We start from the raw sequence: 15432 nt of genomic DNA on the forward strand, positions 1-15432 counted from the left end.
ACTGATTATTAAAAACATTTAAATCATATATATTAATTATTTTTTGTTATAATTATTTTGTTTTATATATATGATTATTTTTTATTCAACAATCGTGTAATAATTTTTTATTTTTTATATCCATATGTATTCCTCAATTCCAGCTCTATTATTTTTTTCTAATAGTGATGTTTTAATTTTTTGTTTTCTTTTTTTTTACGTATTTTTTTTTAAATAGTGATGTTTTAATATTTCTTTTTTTTAAATACATTTTTTTTAATAATTACATTACTAATCTAAAATATAAAATGAGAAAAAAAGGTGATACATATATCCAAGAAAAAAATAAACTTAAAAATTAGAAAAAAAATTATATTAAAAAATATAAAAATAATATATTCAAAAAGAATAGTCGTAATATATAAATTGAGTCAACGGTTTAAATTTCTCTAAAACTAATTTAATCAATTACCAATATTAGAAATAAATTACTTAAATAATATTTAATCTATTCTATTTCTTAGACACGTCTAGATTAGAGCCATTCTCATAACGATAACCAATTGAAATAACATCGTAAGTTTGAATATTTAGAATTCGTGCAAATTCAGACCATTCCCTTATTCTTTGAAAACCTTCTGTATCCCTGATAGAGTTGAATCGCAATTCCTTTCATGGAAAAAGAGTTACGGATGTGGCTTTGATGTGTTGGAGACCAAAATTTGGAAGTCACTATTTATATCTAAGTGTGACACCCATTAAACCCTAAAGCTAAATAAAATATTATCTCTGATTTTATTCTCATTTAATTCTAAATCAAAAGTAATAATGACTTATTTAATTCAGCATTTATGATAATAAATGAGATGATCATTATATAAGTCATTTAATGTAAAATAGGTTAATTTTCAATTATAATTAATATATGTATTGTCCATGAATAGATTAGGAAATAATAATTTTGTAACAAAATAATCATTCAATTTGAATTACAATTAATTGATTAATAGAAATTATAATAAATTGTATGATATTTAAATAATTAACCAAATTAATTAGTTGATATAATTAATTTATTATAATAAATTGAATTTAATGAGTTAAAAGATATAAATCGAAAAACACCATCAGAAACATGCTACGACAGTTTTATCATTAAGTGCAGAAATTTAATTTTTATATAATAGAATAGATATTTATAGATTATTATATTAAACACAAATTAAAAAAAATACTAAACAAAATAAAAGTATCAATGATAAAATATAACCTAAAAAATCACTTAAATTAAAAAAAAAAACCTGTGATGAATTATAATAAATCTATATATGAGAAGTAAAAGTAAAATAAATAATTTAAAATAAAGTAAAAATAGCAATTAAAAAAGTAAAAGAAGATATAAAAAGATAATGTGTGGAGTAGATAAAAAATGTATTATAATAGAAGATTAATATAATTAATTAATAAATCATGAAATATTTATCCTAATCAAATCAAATTACATAATTGATTAGTTATAATTAATACAATTGAATGAATCAAACACATTAAATTGAAAAATAATTTAGTTAATTTGTATTTTAAGGACACATTTTAAAAATATTTATTATAATATTTTTAACCTATGGTCTAAAGACACAATTATAATAACCCCTTCCAAGGTCACGAAGGAGGACCTCCAGGACTTACGCCAGGCCGGGCTCTTATTTGGAGGTGGTCCTAAGGAAGCGTTTTATCAGGTCTATATTCCTGCTAATCGGGAGCGTGTTTGCCAGAAGAACCTGGCAGCGCCACGAGTCGTCGATTGGTTGTGGGTTTACGAACCAATATTCACGATCTTGGGGATTCGTTTGCCCTTTTTCCCTTTGTTATGGGCTTGCTGAATCGTTGCGATGTTGCTCCGTCGCAACTGCACCCGAACAGCTGGGCTGCCATCCGGTGCTTCGAGATGGTTTGTGAATACCTGGAGCTTCCGACCTCTGTAAATGTTTTCCTTTATCTCTTTCTTCTCACAAACCCTTCTCGCTAAGGGAAGGCGAAGAAGGGATATATGTCCTTTCGGGCCCAACAAGGTCGTAGGATTTTTGGCCTTTTTGAGGATTCCTTCCACGACTTTAAGTCTACTTTCTTCAAGGTTAGGCCAATTGAAGGTCATCAACCCTTCTGGCTTACTGCCGAGGGAGAAAGGCGGATCCCGACCTACTGGAGCTTCGGGGCGGGATCCGATTATCTGATAAAATTATCTTATGATTGGCTGAGTCAGGAGGACCGAAAAATTGCCGATATCTTGTTGGCAATTTTCGGCGAAAAAAATCTTAACCCTCGTATGGTTATGGGGGACCGGGAGGCCGGCCGGTCGTATGTTGGTGAGTTCTTCGCTTTTTGCTTTTTTAGTATTTTGCTTCCTCTATCACTTATACCTTTGTCTTTTGCTTGTAGTTTCCATGGCTGGTGGGAAGAAGACCTTGGCTGACTTGATGAACCTCATCCAAGGGAATGATGAGGGTGGTGACGACTCCTCGGCGACTCCTTCGGGTTGATGGAGCCGACCAAGGTCAGCCGGGGAAGGTTGAGGTTCCCCCTGAGAACACCTCGGGGAACCCAAGTGTGGAGGCGGAGGCTCCGTTTGATGAGGAGGATCTGGGGCTTGATGATGACGATTTGAAGGTCGTTGGCAATCTGAAAAAGAGAAAACGGGATTCTGGGAAGGAGCTTTCGGTTATAGAGAAGAACTTCGATGCTGGAGGCTTCATTGAATCCCAGTTGCTCCCAGGCAATGAAGACTTTTTCCGTGATGCCGACCTTTCCGGGCAGGCGAGGTGGATCTACCGCAGTCTTCTTCGGGCTGCAGCTATTGCCAAGAAGGTGGTGCCTGTATTGGGCAATTATCATGCTATGGAAGTGAAGCTTCGGAGCTCCCAAAAAGACCTGACAGATTCACGGTCTCGAGAGGAGTATCTGAAGACAAAGTTGTCTGAGCAGGGGAAGAAGGTTGAGGAGGACGCCAAAGAGATTAACAGACTGTTGGATTGGGACCTCGCGTTGATGAAGGATCTGAATGCCTCTCGTGATGAGACTGCTGCTGCTGAGAAGAAGGTGAAGGATTGGGAGGAAAAGTTGAAGTTGGCGGAGAGCTCGGCAGAGGCCGCTCGTCAAGAGATGGCTACTCTGAAAAAGAAGAACAAGGAGCTTGCGAAGGGGGCCCGGGAGGCCGTGAAGCTGACCGAAGAGGGGATTAAGCTTCAGGTGGCCGTGCTGGCTCCCGATCTCAATCTTTTCCAAGTTGGAGCCTTCAAGACTGTTGAAGGTGGGAAGATTGTTGACATCTTCAAGTCTTAGAGATTTTATGCTTCTTGCTTTACCTCTTTTGTAATTTGTTTTTGTTTCCGGGCCTGTCTAAGGCGCCTTTAAGTTGTAACATGTTGGCACTCTTATTTATATTAGGCCATTCTGTTTATTGTTTACTTTCTCGGGCCGTCGTGGCCTTACTTTTATTACTTATTTTTTGCTTATTCGGGCCGTCGCGACCTTTTGGTTTATCGTTTTTGTTGCTTGTCTTCGAGCCGTTTTTTGCTTTGGGTCCCTTTGGATCCTGGGGTGATCAGTCCCGGGTTTCCGTGAGGTCGACCGTTTACTTTTCGCTGTTTTGTCATTTTGATGTGAATCTTGCAAAAAGACATTATATACGCAATATAGTACTTTTGAATAAAGAAGTGATGTAATACATAAGCGAAAAATAGTAAAAGGGGATGCAAAAGGAATTGTAGTGGGAGGAAGCGAGGTCGCCGGATCGTCAGGTCGTGTGGATGCCTCTTTTTATGAGTAGAATCTCTTTAAGTTTTCCATGTTCCATGTTCTTGGTATCTCGCTTCCATCCAATTTCTTCAACTTGTAGCCTCCTTTGCCGAGGACCTCTCTTACCCTGTAGGGACCTTCTCAGTTTGCGGCCAGCTTGCCTTCTCCTGGTGTTGGCAGCCCTATGTTGTTGCGTCGCAAGACCAAGTCACCTTCTCCCAGGCTTCTTTTGAGCACTTTACCATTGTACCTTAGGGTTATCCTTTGCTTGATTGCTGCTTCTGTTAGATGTGCCATTTGTCTTGTTTCGTCAACCAAATCTTTTTCGACTGCCTCGCTTCCCCCTCCGAGGAGTAGCCTCGGACTCGGCTCCCCGACTTCGACTGGGATGACTGTGTCGACCCCGTATGTGAGTCAGAAGGGGATTTCACCGGTATAAGATTGTGGAGAGGTTCTGTAGGACCATAAAACTGAGGCTAGCTCGTCTGCCCATGAGCCCTTCTACCCATTTGGTGTAGTAGTCTATGGCTACTATCAAGTATTTCACTTGCTCAGGCCTAGGTGGGAATGGACCTAAGAGGTCGACCCCCCATTGGGCGAAAGGTCGGGGGGCCATCATCAGGCTGAGTTCTTCAGGTGGGGCTTTGTGGAAGTTGGCATTTTCTTGGCATTTTTTACATTTTTTGACGAACTCCTGGGCGTCCGACATCATTGTGGGCCAGTAATATCCTACTCGGATGATCTTTCTTGCCAACGACCTTCCCCCGATGTGGTGACCATAACATCCCTCGTGGACTTCGCTTAGGACGTAGTCCGTCTGGTCGGGACGTAGGCATTTGAGCAGGTGTTGGTGGATTCCTCGCTTGTACAGCTGCCCCTATATGATTACATATTTGGGGGCTTCCTTCTTGGTGGCTTGTGCTTCCTTCTCGTCTAGAGGGATTTTTCCGTGCTCTAGGTATCGGAAGATAGGGTATATCCAAGAGGAGGGTTTTGGCGTCTGGGCTACGCACATGATGATTGCTGGTTCGGTTGCTAGCCCTTGGATTAAGGATCTGTTTCCTGTCCCGGGTTTGGTGCTTGCTAGCTTGGAAAGAAGGTCGGCTCGGGCGTTTCTTTCTCTAGGGACGTGCTGGATTATGACTTCCTTGAAGCTTTTGCATAACTCTTTTACCTTTTTCAGGTATTTTTGTAGTAGTGTGTCCCTAGCTTGGTAGTTGCCGTTTATCTGAGAGGTGACGACCTGGGAGTCGCTGCTGACTTCCACCCTTGAAGTTCCGACTTCTTTGGCTAATATCAGTCCTCCTATCAGGGCCTCGTATTCTGCCTGGTTGTTGGAGACCGGGAAGTCAAACTTGATTGATTGTTCATAGGCTACTCCTGCCGAGTTTTTGAGAATGATCCCGGCCCCTCCGAACGTTTGGTTGGATGTTCCGTCAACGTGGAGCTTCCACCGTGTGTTCGGTACGTCGGGGACCTCCCCTTTGACCTCTACCAGGAAATCTGCCATGGCTTGGGCTTTGATTGCCTGCCTAGGTTCGTATTGCAAATCGTATTGGGACAGTTCTATTGCCCATGCCATCATTCTTCCCGCGAGGTTGGGTTTCTGGAGGACTTGCCGAATGGCCTGCTCGGTTCTCAGGATGATCACGTGCCCTTAGAAGTACTTCTTTAGCCTTTTGGATGAGGTTAGTAGGGCGTAGGCCAACTTTTCCAACTTGGTGTACCTCAACTCCGCCCCTTGGAGTACTTTGCTGATGAAGTATATTGGGCGTTGATTCTTGTCCTCTTCTCGGACCAGGACTGCTGCCATTGCTTGCGTGGTTACAGCTAAGTATAAGTATAGGGGCTCCCCTTCTCTAGGCTTGCTGAGTACGGGAGGCTCCGAGAGTATCTTTTTGAAGTGGCTGAACGCTTCTTCGCACGCCGGGGTCCATTCGACGGCGATCCCTTTCTTCATTAGGTTAAAAAATGGGATGGCCCTTTCTGCCGAGGCACCGAGGAACCGGGACAGAGCCGTGAGTTTCCCAGTGAGTCGTTGTACGTCTTTGATGCACCAAGGGCTTGTCATTTTGAGAACGGCTTCGCATTTGTCTGGGTTGGCCTCTATCCCTCTTTGTGTTATAATGAACCCTAAGAATTTTCCTGCCTCCATGGCAAATGCGCATTTGAGTGGGTTGAGCCTCATCTTGAATTTTCTTAATGCTTTGAAGATAGCTTGGAGGTCGTCTAGTACTCTGTTCGGTTCCACTATTTTTACCAGGATGTCATCGACGTATACTTCTACTTTCTTGCCGATGAAGTCGTAGAAGACTTTACTCATTAGTCTTTGGTAGGTGGCCCCCGTGTTTTTTTGCCCAAAGGGCATTACTTTGTATCAATAAGTACCTCCTGGTGTTATGAATGCCATTTTTTTCTCGTCAGGTCGGTGCATCGGGATCTGGTTATAGCCAGAGTACGCATCCATGAAGCTGAGGAAACGATACCCTACCGCTGAGTCTACCAAAGTGTCGATGTTTGGGAGGGGGCTCGAGTTCTTTGATGAATCCTGCTTCTAGCAACCTGGCTGTTTGTTTGGCGACCTCGTCGGCCCTTTCTTGAGACATCTTTCTTCGCCGCTGGGCTACTGGTTTGACGTCGGGTTTTACGGCTAGTCGGTGGGACATGACCTCGGGATCTAGTCCTGGCATATCTGATGGTGTCCACGCGAAGAGGTCACCGTTTGCCCTTACGACCTCCATGAGGGGGCCTTTGAGTTCATGGGACAGATTCCTATTTACAAAGGTAAATTGATCTGCCGACTTCCCTATCTGAAACTTTTCCATGTCCCCCTCTGGTTCTGGTCTTGGCTTGTCTTCCATCCTGACGTCCAGGTCTGCCAAGAACACGCCAGCTGCCCTCTTAGATTCTTTTCTTAAGGAGAGACTGGCGCTGTCGCAAGCGACTACCGTTTTTAGGTCTCCCTTTATGGAGACAACTGTTCCCTTGTCCATTATAAACTTCATTCTCAAGAACTTAGTGCATATTATAGCTGAGAATTCATTGATGGTCTTTCTCCCCAGGATGATATTGTAGGCTGTAGAATCTCTGAGGACTACAAAGTCTGCTATAACCGATTTCCTGGCGTCGTCGGTTCCCAGGCAGATTGGGAGAGAGATCGTCCCGTCAGGTTTAATGTAGTTATCGCCTAGTCCCATGACTCTGTGCTGGTGATTTTTGAGGTCAGACTCCTTGAGGCCCATGGCGTTGAACACGTTTCTAAATAGGATGTTAGAATCAGCTCTCGTGTCGACGAGGATTCGTCTAACTAACCCTGTTCCGATCATTGCTGTAACCACCATGGGGGAGTTTTCAGGGAGATCGTGAAACCATTTATCCTCTGGGCCAAAGGATATTGTGGGAGATCTTTTGCTGGGAACGGGATCTTCTATCGAGATGGAGAGTATTCAGGTGTCCTTCTTTGCTGTCGATTTGGATTTAGGGGGGCTGTCGCGCCGACCACGATGTTGACCACAAAGGTTGGGGGATTATTGGCATCCCCCATGGATTACTGCCTTGGCTTGACAGTTTAGCTACGATCTTCCTCGGAGCGCTCTCGTTCTCGTCTCCTCGCTTCTCTGATGAGCCGGGAGAATTCGCTCAGTTTTTCTTCTCTGATGGCCTGCTCTAAGGCATCTTTGAGATCGAAGCAGTCCTGGGTTTTGTGACCAAACCTTTTGTGATAATCGCAGTAAAGGTTTTTGTTGCCTCCCGTTTTTTCTTTCAATGGTCTTGGTCTGGATAGGATTCCCTTGTCTGCAATTTGCTGGTAAACCTCTACTATGGGCGCCGTAAGTGGCGTGTAATTTGTGAACCTTCCTAGTCGTGGGGGTTGCTTGGGTTGCTTGGCTAAGGTGCCGTCCCTGGGAGCCTCTTTGTGTCTTTCGAACTGAGGGGCCTGCCGAGCTGAGGGGTTTGGGAGCTGCCGCTTGTTGGCTGCTACAACCTGGCTCACTTCCTCATCATTAATGTATTCCTTGGCCACGCTTTGGATTTCTTGCATGGACCAGACAGTCTTAGTGGTGAGGTGCTTCCTAAAGTCCTCGTTTAGCAGGCCGTTCGTCAGGCAGAGACTGGCGACCGAGTCCGTGAGACCATCAATCTCCAAGCACTCATCGTTGAATCTGTCCAGGAACTTCCTGGTCGGCTCCCCGGGCTTTTGGGTAACTCCTAATAAGTTGATTGGGTGTTTTGCCTTGGCTATGCGTGTCGTGAACCGAGCCAGGAAGCTCTAGGACGTCTTTCGGGGGTCTTGGTGTACATTTGTTGGTTCGGCTGAACGGAGAATCTCGGCTGCTCGCCGGCACGGGCTGTCGAACTTGCCCTGCTCAAGCGGGTCCCGCCTCCTTCGCAGAGCTCCTCCGAAGTGAGGGATCGCTCCATGTCTGCTCCGGGCTCCCCATAGACGGCGCCAATGTTCGGTACCTGATGATGTCGGGTATTCGACGGATCGGGTTGTGGTGGAAAGATAAAGGGGGTGTGATCCTGGAGTGACTTGGAACGGGTCTTCGGGTTCAGGTGGGAGACTGGTGAAGCCGGCGGTCGGACGGTCGAGGGGGGTGGCCACCTACAAGGACACTCTGACACTCAAGTCAGTGTCCGTACGAAAGGATAGCCAAATTAGGTAAGATGATGTGTACCTCGGGGGGAGTGCTGACCTCTCCCCTTATATACTGTGATGGGCGGGCCCAAAGATGACCTAGTCCACTAGCCAGGATGCTTGTAAGTTGTCCCTGTCCACGTGGGAAGAGCTGGTCGTCCCGTGCCTCGGGTCAGGGCTTCGGGTGTTGCCCCGAGAAAGCTGACCCGACCGATTTGCTAGGCGGGGCGTGCTGGGTTGCACAAGTGGAAAAATCGGGTGTCGTCCGGGTCGGGTGCGGGGACCGACCTGTTGGTTTCCTTTGTGAGGGATAGTTTAGACCTGAGTCAAAGGTAGTGACCCGACCCAGCGACTAATTGGGCTGGACTTTGTAATGGTCCTTAACACTAAGTATTGTTCATTTATTCATTTCGTATTTTCGTTTAACATCAAAGTTATTTTAATTATTCTGTATGCTCGAGTAGGTCCTGGTAGAGTTTTAATTTCGAAACAAAACAATGAGCTCTTTAGATGTCATGTAGTAGTTTTCCTCGGATACTATTTTTGCTAGGACACAACCTTAATGTCTGGAGAATATATATTAAAAAAAGACATAACATACATTCAATTAGGTTTTGATGAAATTTCATTTCAATCCCTTATCTCAATTATCAAATAAGAGGATATAGTTTATCAAAGCCATTCCTTAAAATTTTCTTTTATTACAAAAAAAAAGGAAAAATTCACTTTGAACGTGTATTCTTAGAGAAACTTATTATAGACGATTAATGAAATAAACAGGCATAAAAAAGTTTTTCAATAATATACAAAATTAACAACAAAGTTTTCACTGCTATTTTGTCAGTCACAATAGAACTCTATTCCTAGTATTATTAGAGAAACTTATTTCTATATTAAAAACCCTAACTCCTATCAATTCTCTACCTTCTGATTATATGAAGAGTTATATTATTCTTGGCCTATTAAAGAATTCTATAGAACATGCTTAACATGCTTTATTTCTCTTTTTGAGTTAGCTAATTATGCTGAGTAATAATTAATTTGATTTTGATATTGGTAGGATGAATTTAAAAATGTTATAGCACACATTACGTAAAAAATATCTGAAAAATGAAAAAATAATTTACTAAATAAAATGGATGTGTGGTGTGAAATAGCCAAAATTAAAAAGAGAAAGAATTTATGAAAAAAAGTTGGAATAGAATTTACTCCAATTAAAAAAAAAAGTCTAGTTATCGTGGTTCAAGTTTTCAGTCATTTAATTGGTTGCGAAAGTCAGAATATAAAAAAATAATGATGACTTAAAAACTTGGTTGGAAAAGACAAAAAAAAATTTTAAAATCAAATATTTTTTATATAATCAATATTTTAAAATTTTTAAAAATATACATAAATTTCAATTTCTCAACTAGAAGGTGGAGAAACAAATATAGGAGAGAATGAAGATGGTGAGTTGGTGACCGTACGTCTGAAGAGTGATTATTTCATTGTAGTTGACTAGTTGTGATACTAGTTAGTTAATAGACTTTAAATAATGTAATTAGTAATTTGAGAGTGTTGTTTACTTATTATTGTTGTTGTCTATGATATTGAATTGAAGAGTTATTTTGGTTATTGGTTAAGTGTGTTATGGTTATTTGAGATATATTTGTTATGGGTTGGCTTTTATGTGTTAAAGTTTAGGTTTTGTATTGATGGATTTTCAACATTTTATGGTCTAGATGTAAAAATTTAGTAAAAAATTGATAATTAAAAATTAGGATTAGACATGAAAATTTGGTCACTAAAATGCTTGGTTGCTGATTAGCGACCGATTTAGTGACTGAAATGTTGGTTGCTAAAATATAGATCCCACTTAGCGACCAAATTAGAGACTGAAACGTTGATCATGAATTAGAGACCGAAATACTGGTAAAAAATTAGCGACTAAAAAGGTGGTCGCTATTTAGCAACCGATTATGTTACCAACCGATTTAGCGATCGATTATGTTAACAACCGATTTAGCGATCGATACTCTTTAGTGAGGGTTTAATGGTCTTGTTCAAAAATCGGTCGCTAACGTTTAGCGGCCGAAGTTGGTCGCTATTTTCTAATTAGCGACCAAGGTTTTAGCGACCACCAAAATCGGTCGCTAAGGATTTAGTGACTGATTTTTCTTCTTATTATTATTATTATTATATAAAATAGACTTAATTATTCTATTTGTCTCTATGGACTATAGTTTTATCAATTTTTTAATTAAGTCCATATTTTTTTTCTTTTCAATTAAGTCTCTATATACTACTTTTAATTTTATAATTAGGTTATTTTTATGTAAAAAACATTAAAATCAACATAATATTTTTCTTAAAAAATATGTGGTCAAAGATTTAATTAAAATTTTAATTATTGATACTTTTAATTTATAGAGAAATATTTAGTAACTAATTTTTTACACTAGAAATAACCTAATTATAAAATTAAAAACAGTGTAAGAACCTAATTAAAAGGAAAAAAAAGTATTGAACTGAGGGAAGATTACAATAGGCTTTTGTTGCAAGAGGAACTTTTTTGGTACCAGAAATCTAGAGAGCAGTGGGTCAAGTATGGAGATAGAAACACTAAATTCTTTCATCTTCAAACTTTGGTACGTAGAAACCATAATAGAGTACATGGATTATATGTTAGAGATGGGTCTTGGTCTACTGATCCAGATATTCTCCAGGAAGAAGCTCTCTCTTTTTACAAGAATCTCTTTGGTACAACGGAAGAGGTTGAGGTTGATTGTTTAGAGGATGTTCCGATGCCCACTCTAAGTACTGAGGCTTGTGCTAGGTTAATTGACCCTGTCTCTTTTGCGGAAGTCAAGTCAGCAGTATTCAATATGAGCCCTTTTAAGGCTCCTGGTCCAGATGGCTTTCAAGCTTATTTTTTTAAAGAATATTGGGAGATAGTAGGCACTGAGATTTGGAATATTGTCCGGAGCGCTTTTTTGGGAGAGTTCTTAAATCCTAGCATCATGGAAACTCTGATTGTGCTTATTCCTAAAATTAATAACCCTACCTTTATGAATGATTTCAGGCCTATTAGCTTGTGTAATGTTGTTTATAAAATTATCACAAAAGTATTGACTAACCGACTTCGGCCTTTTCTTCCAGATATTGTTAGTCCTTTACAAGGAGGTTTTATTCCGGGTCGTGGTGCTCCTGATAATATTATTGTGGCCCAAGAAATTCTGAATTTCATGAAGCACACAAAATCCAAGAAAGGTACTCTTGCTTTTAAAATTGATCTTGAAAAAGCTTATGATAGGGTGGATTGGAGGTTTTTGGAGAGTACTCTCATTGCTTTTGGTTTTCCTATCATCATTGTTAATTTGATTATGACTTGTGTCCGTGCATCATCTCTTTCTATTATGTGGAATGGGAATAGATTGGATAGTTTTGCTCCTAGAAGGGGGCTTAGACAGGGCGATCCAATGTCTCCTTACTTATTTGTGCTTTGTATGGAAAGACTTGCTTGCTATATATCTCATAAGGTGGTCGAGGGTGTGTGGAAACCAGTTTCTGTTACTAGGGGTGGCCCAAAATTTTCTCATTTGATGTTTGCAGATGATCTCTTACTCTTCTGTCAGGCTACAAAGAGTCAGGTCCAAATGGTCATGCATTCTCTTAACATTTTTTGCAAGGCATCTGGCATGAAAGTGAATCTTGAAAAGTCTAAAGCTTTTTGTTCTAAAAATGTGACTGCTCGTAGAAGAGATATTTTTACTAGTGTTTCTTCAATACGTTTTGCTTTGGACTTAGGAAGATATCTTGGAGTTAACCTTAATCATTCCCGTACCAGTAGGGCTTCTTTTCATTCGGTGATTGAAAAGGTGAGGGGAAGATTAGCTAATTGGAAAGGAAGGCTTCTAAATAAAGCAGGGAGACTTTGTTTGATCAATTCTGTTGCAGCATCCATTCCTGTCTATCATATGCAGGTATCTTTTTTTTCAAATTGGGTTTGCGATAAATTGTCTTCTATGATGAGACAGTTCCTTTGGAAGGGTCAAGTTGATGGTAAAGGTCTTTCTCTTGTTAATTGGAGGACCGTGATCACACCAAAAAAATTTGGTGGCCTGGGTGTTAGAGATCCTGCGTGTGTTAATATATCTTTACTTGGTAAATTGGTGTGGCAACTTTTTCATTGTCAGGACAAGCCTTGGGTTTCTCTATTGAGGGCGAAGTATATGAGGAATGAGGGAGTTTTAGATGGCCCTGTCCCTTGCAATGCTTCTCATGTTTGGAAGAGTATCTCAAAGGCTTTTGGTGCTCTTAAGGATGCCTTCTCTTGGTGCGTTGGGTCACTTGATCAATCTTTTTGGTTAGACAATTGGAGTATTGAGGGTCCAATTGCTCAAGATGTCCCTTTTGTACATATATCTGACTCTGATTTAACTATTAGAGACGTTTGGAAAGATGGTCAATGAAATCTCCATGATATTTTCTCTATCATTCCAGAAGATGTCAAACAGCGTTTGAATGCTTATAATCCAGATTTGAATGCTGGAGAGAGTTCGGGTTGGTCGTGGGGTGTGGCATCTTCTAGACTTTACTCAGCTAGGAGTGGGTACAGTTGGCTAGCCAAAAGAAAGTTTGACTGGAATGAGCATGATAATTGGTTGTGGATATGGCGACTGCATATTCCTGAGAAGTACAAGTTCTTGATTTGGCTCAGTCTTCATAATGCTATTCCTACGGCAGAGTTTCGTTTGGGTCGTGGTTTAGCTTTATCTAGCACCTGTCATCGATGTCAGAATGGTTCTGAATCAATTCTTCATTGTCTTCGGGAGTGCCCTAGTGCCAAGGAGGTCTGGAACCTTTTAGGCCTGTATTCAGATAACTCGAATTTACATGATTGGCTTTATAGAGGTGCAAGGAGTGAAAATTTTTTTCTTTTCTTTTCGACCATCTGGTGGATTTGGAGAAGCAGGAACCATGACTTATTTAATATAGATGATTCATGGAGTGCTAGTAAAGTGGTGAGTTTGATTCGTAGTTCAGTAAGGGAGTTTCACACTATTTTTGCTATGCATCAATCTCTGTCTCCTCCTTCACTTTGTTTGCATTGGGTTCCACCTCCAGTTTATTCTGTTAAATTGAATTGTGATGCTAGTTGGTTTGCTCCTTCTGGCTATGCTGGTTTTGGTTGTATCATTCGCAATCCTGATGGATGTTGGTTGAAAGGTTGCACTGGGAAAGTCGAAGTGTGCAGTGTTCTTTTTGTTGAATTGTATGCAATTTGGAGAGGCTTACTTCTTGCTTGGGAGAGTGGATTTCGTGAGGTTATTTGTGAAACAGACTGTTTAGAAGCTCTTTTCTTGGTAAACCAAAGAATGCTTGGTAAGGATATTCCGGAATGGGATTTGGCAAAACATATACAGGAGGTTATGAATTGGAATTGGAGAGTCTCTATTCTTTTAATTCAGAGGACTGCAAATAGTGTTGCAGATTGTATGGCTAAAGCAGCTGCTTCTGTCGCGGACATTCACTCGAATTGGAGCCAACCATGGAGTGAGCTTCAACATCTAATAGATTTAGATATGACCCTAGCCAATTAATTTGGTTTTGTCTCTTTTTTTCTTTCTTTTCTATTTAGTCACCAAAAAAAAATACTAAGATAAGAGTAGATAAGAAATAACAATCCTAAAGAGAAACACATATTCAAGTGTTGTATTGAATCTAAAATGCTGTAAGAATTTTGAGAGCCGCATGACTTATTTATCAATGAAAAATGTAGCTTCCTAACTCAAGGAAGTTTTATGTCAATATAATTCAATTCACCACCTTTAGATTTTCGTCTCTTTCAATTTTACCATACATATTATTGTCGAGTTTAAGAATAATGCTTAAGTATGCTGTATGCAACTCTTCAATTTTGTAGATTGACAATTTGACATCTCAACTATATTGTACCACCCTAGCCTTTTTTTTTCCTGCAAATTTATATAAGATCGAATTTATATGTTATGTTAGTGTGAAAGAACATCATTAGAATTAATCCACTACAGATCAGAGTTCTATTTAACGGTTTGTCACTAGTCAATGAATTATTGCATACATAAGATAGGATTCGAAAGCCGAATATTTACTTCCTATTTTTTTATATACAAAATATCTGATATAGAATTTCTGCATATCTACCGGCAAGTAGGGGTGGCAAAGTGGGCCATCCCGCCCCAACCCGTCTAGGCCCGCCTCATAAACGTCGCCAATTAAGATGGGTGTAAAATGCTAGTCCGCCCTACTTTATGGCGGATTGGCGGGCTAGCCCGCTTGATTCTTTTTTTTTTTTTGAAAAATAAAATTCATTAAAATTAACCAAAAAATAATAATTAAAAAATCAAATACAAATAAAAAATAGTGAAATTATAATATAATTTTTTTACTATCTTTTTTTTTTATTTTTAACTTCAATAAAATTGTTCAAAATAATATTTGTCAATAGAACCATCTTTATTTTAACCAAATCCTAGCCCGACTCGCCCTTTTTAGCGGGTTTAGCGGGCCGATCAGACGGGTTCGGCCCGTTTTGCCACCCCTACCGGCAAGTGCACCGGATCGTATCAAGTAATACTACGGTGAGTGGGTTATCGTTCCAACGAGGATTAATGGATTGAAAAAACAATGATCAATTGATTATTCTAGTTAGACAATTCATATTTTGATGATGATTAATCAAGTCAATTAGAATTGAAATGACTTAACAAAGAAATAAAAGAAAACAATAAATGATTTGAATGTAGATGACTAGAAATGTAAATTGCAATAATGTAAATGACTGAAAAGTAAATGACAAGAGTTAAGAATGAAGAGAACATTGGGATCAAGAGTTGTTACATTTTCAGAATCAATAGCTTTCATCTCCATTTCAATCATGCAACCATTGATCTCTTGGCAAATCATAAGTAATTGAATTCCAATTCATTGGTAATCCAATTTCTATTGACTTGATCAATTGCCAATTTCTTGATCAATCTCTCATGAAAAGAGATGAA

The sequence above is a fragment of the Arachis ipaensis genome, chromosome B03 (assembly GCF_000816755.2).
Source record: "Arachis ipaensis cultivar K30076 chromosome B03, Araip1.1, whole genome shotgun sequence".
NCBI lineage: Eukaryota > Viridiplantae > Streptophyta > Magnoliopsida > Fabales > Fabaceae > Arachis > Arachis ipaensis.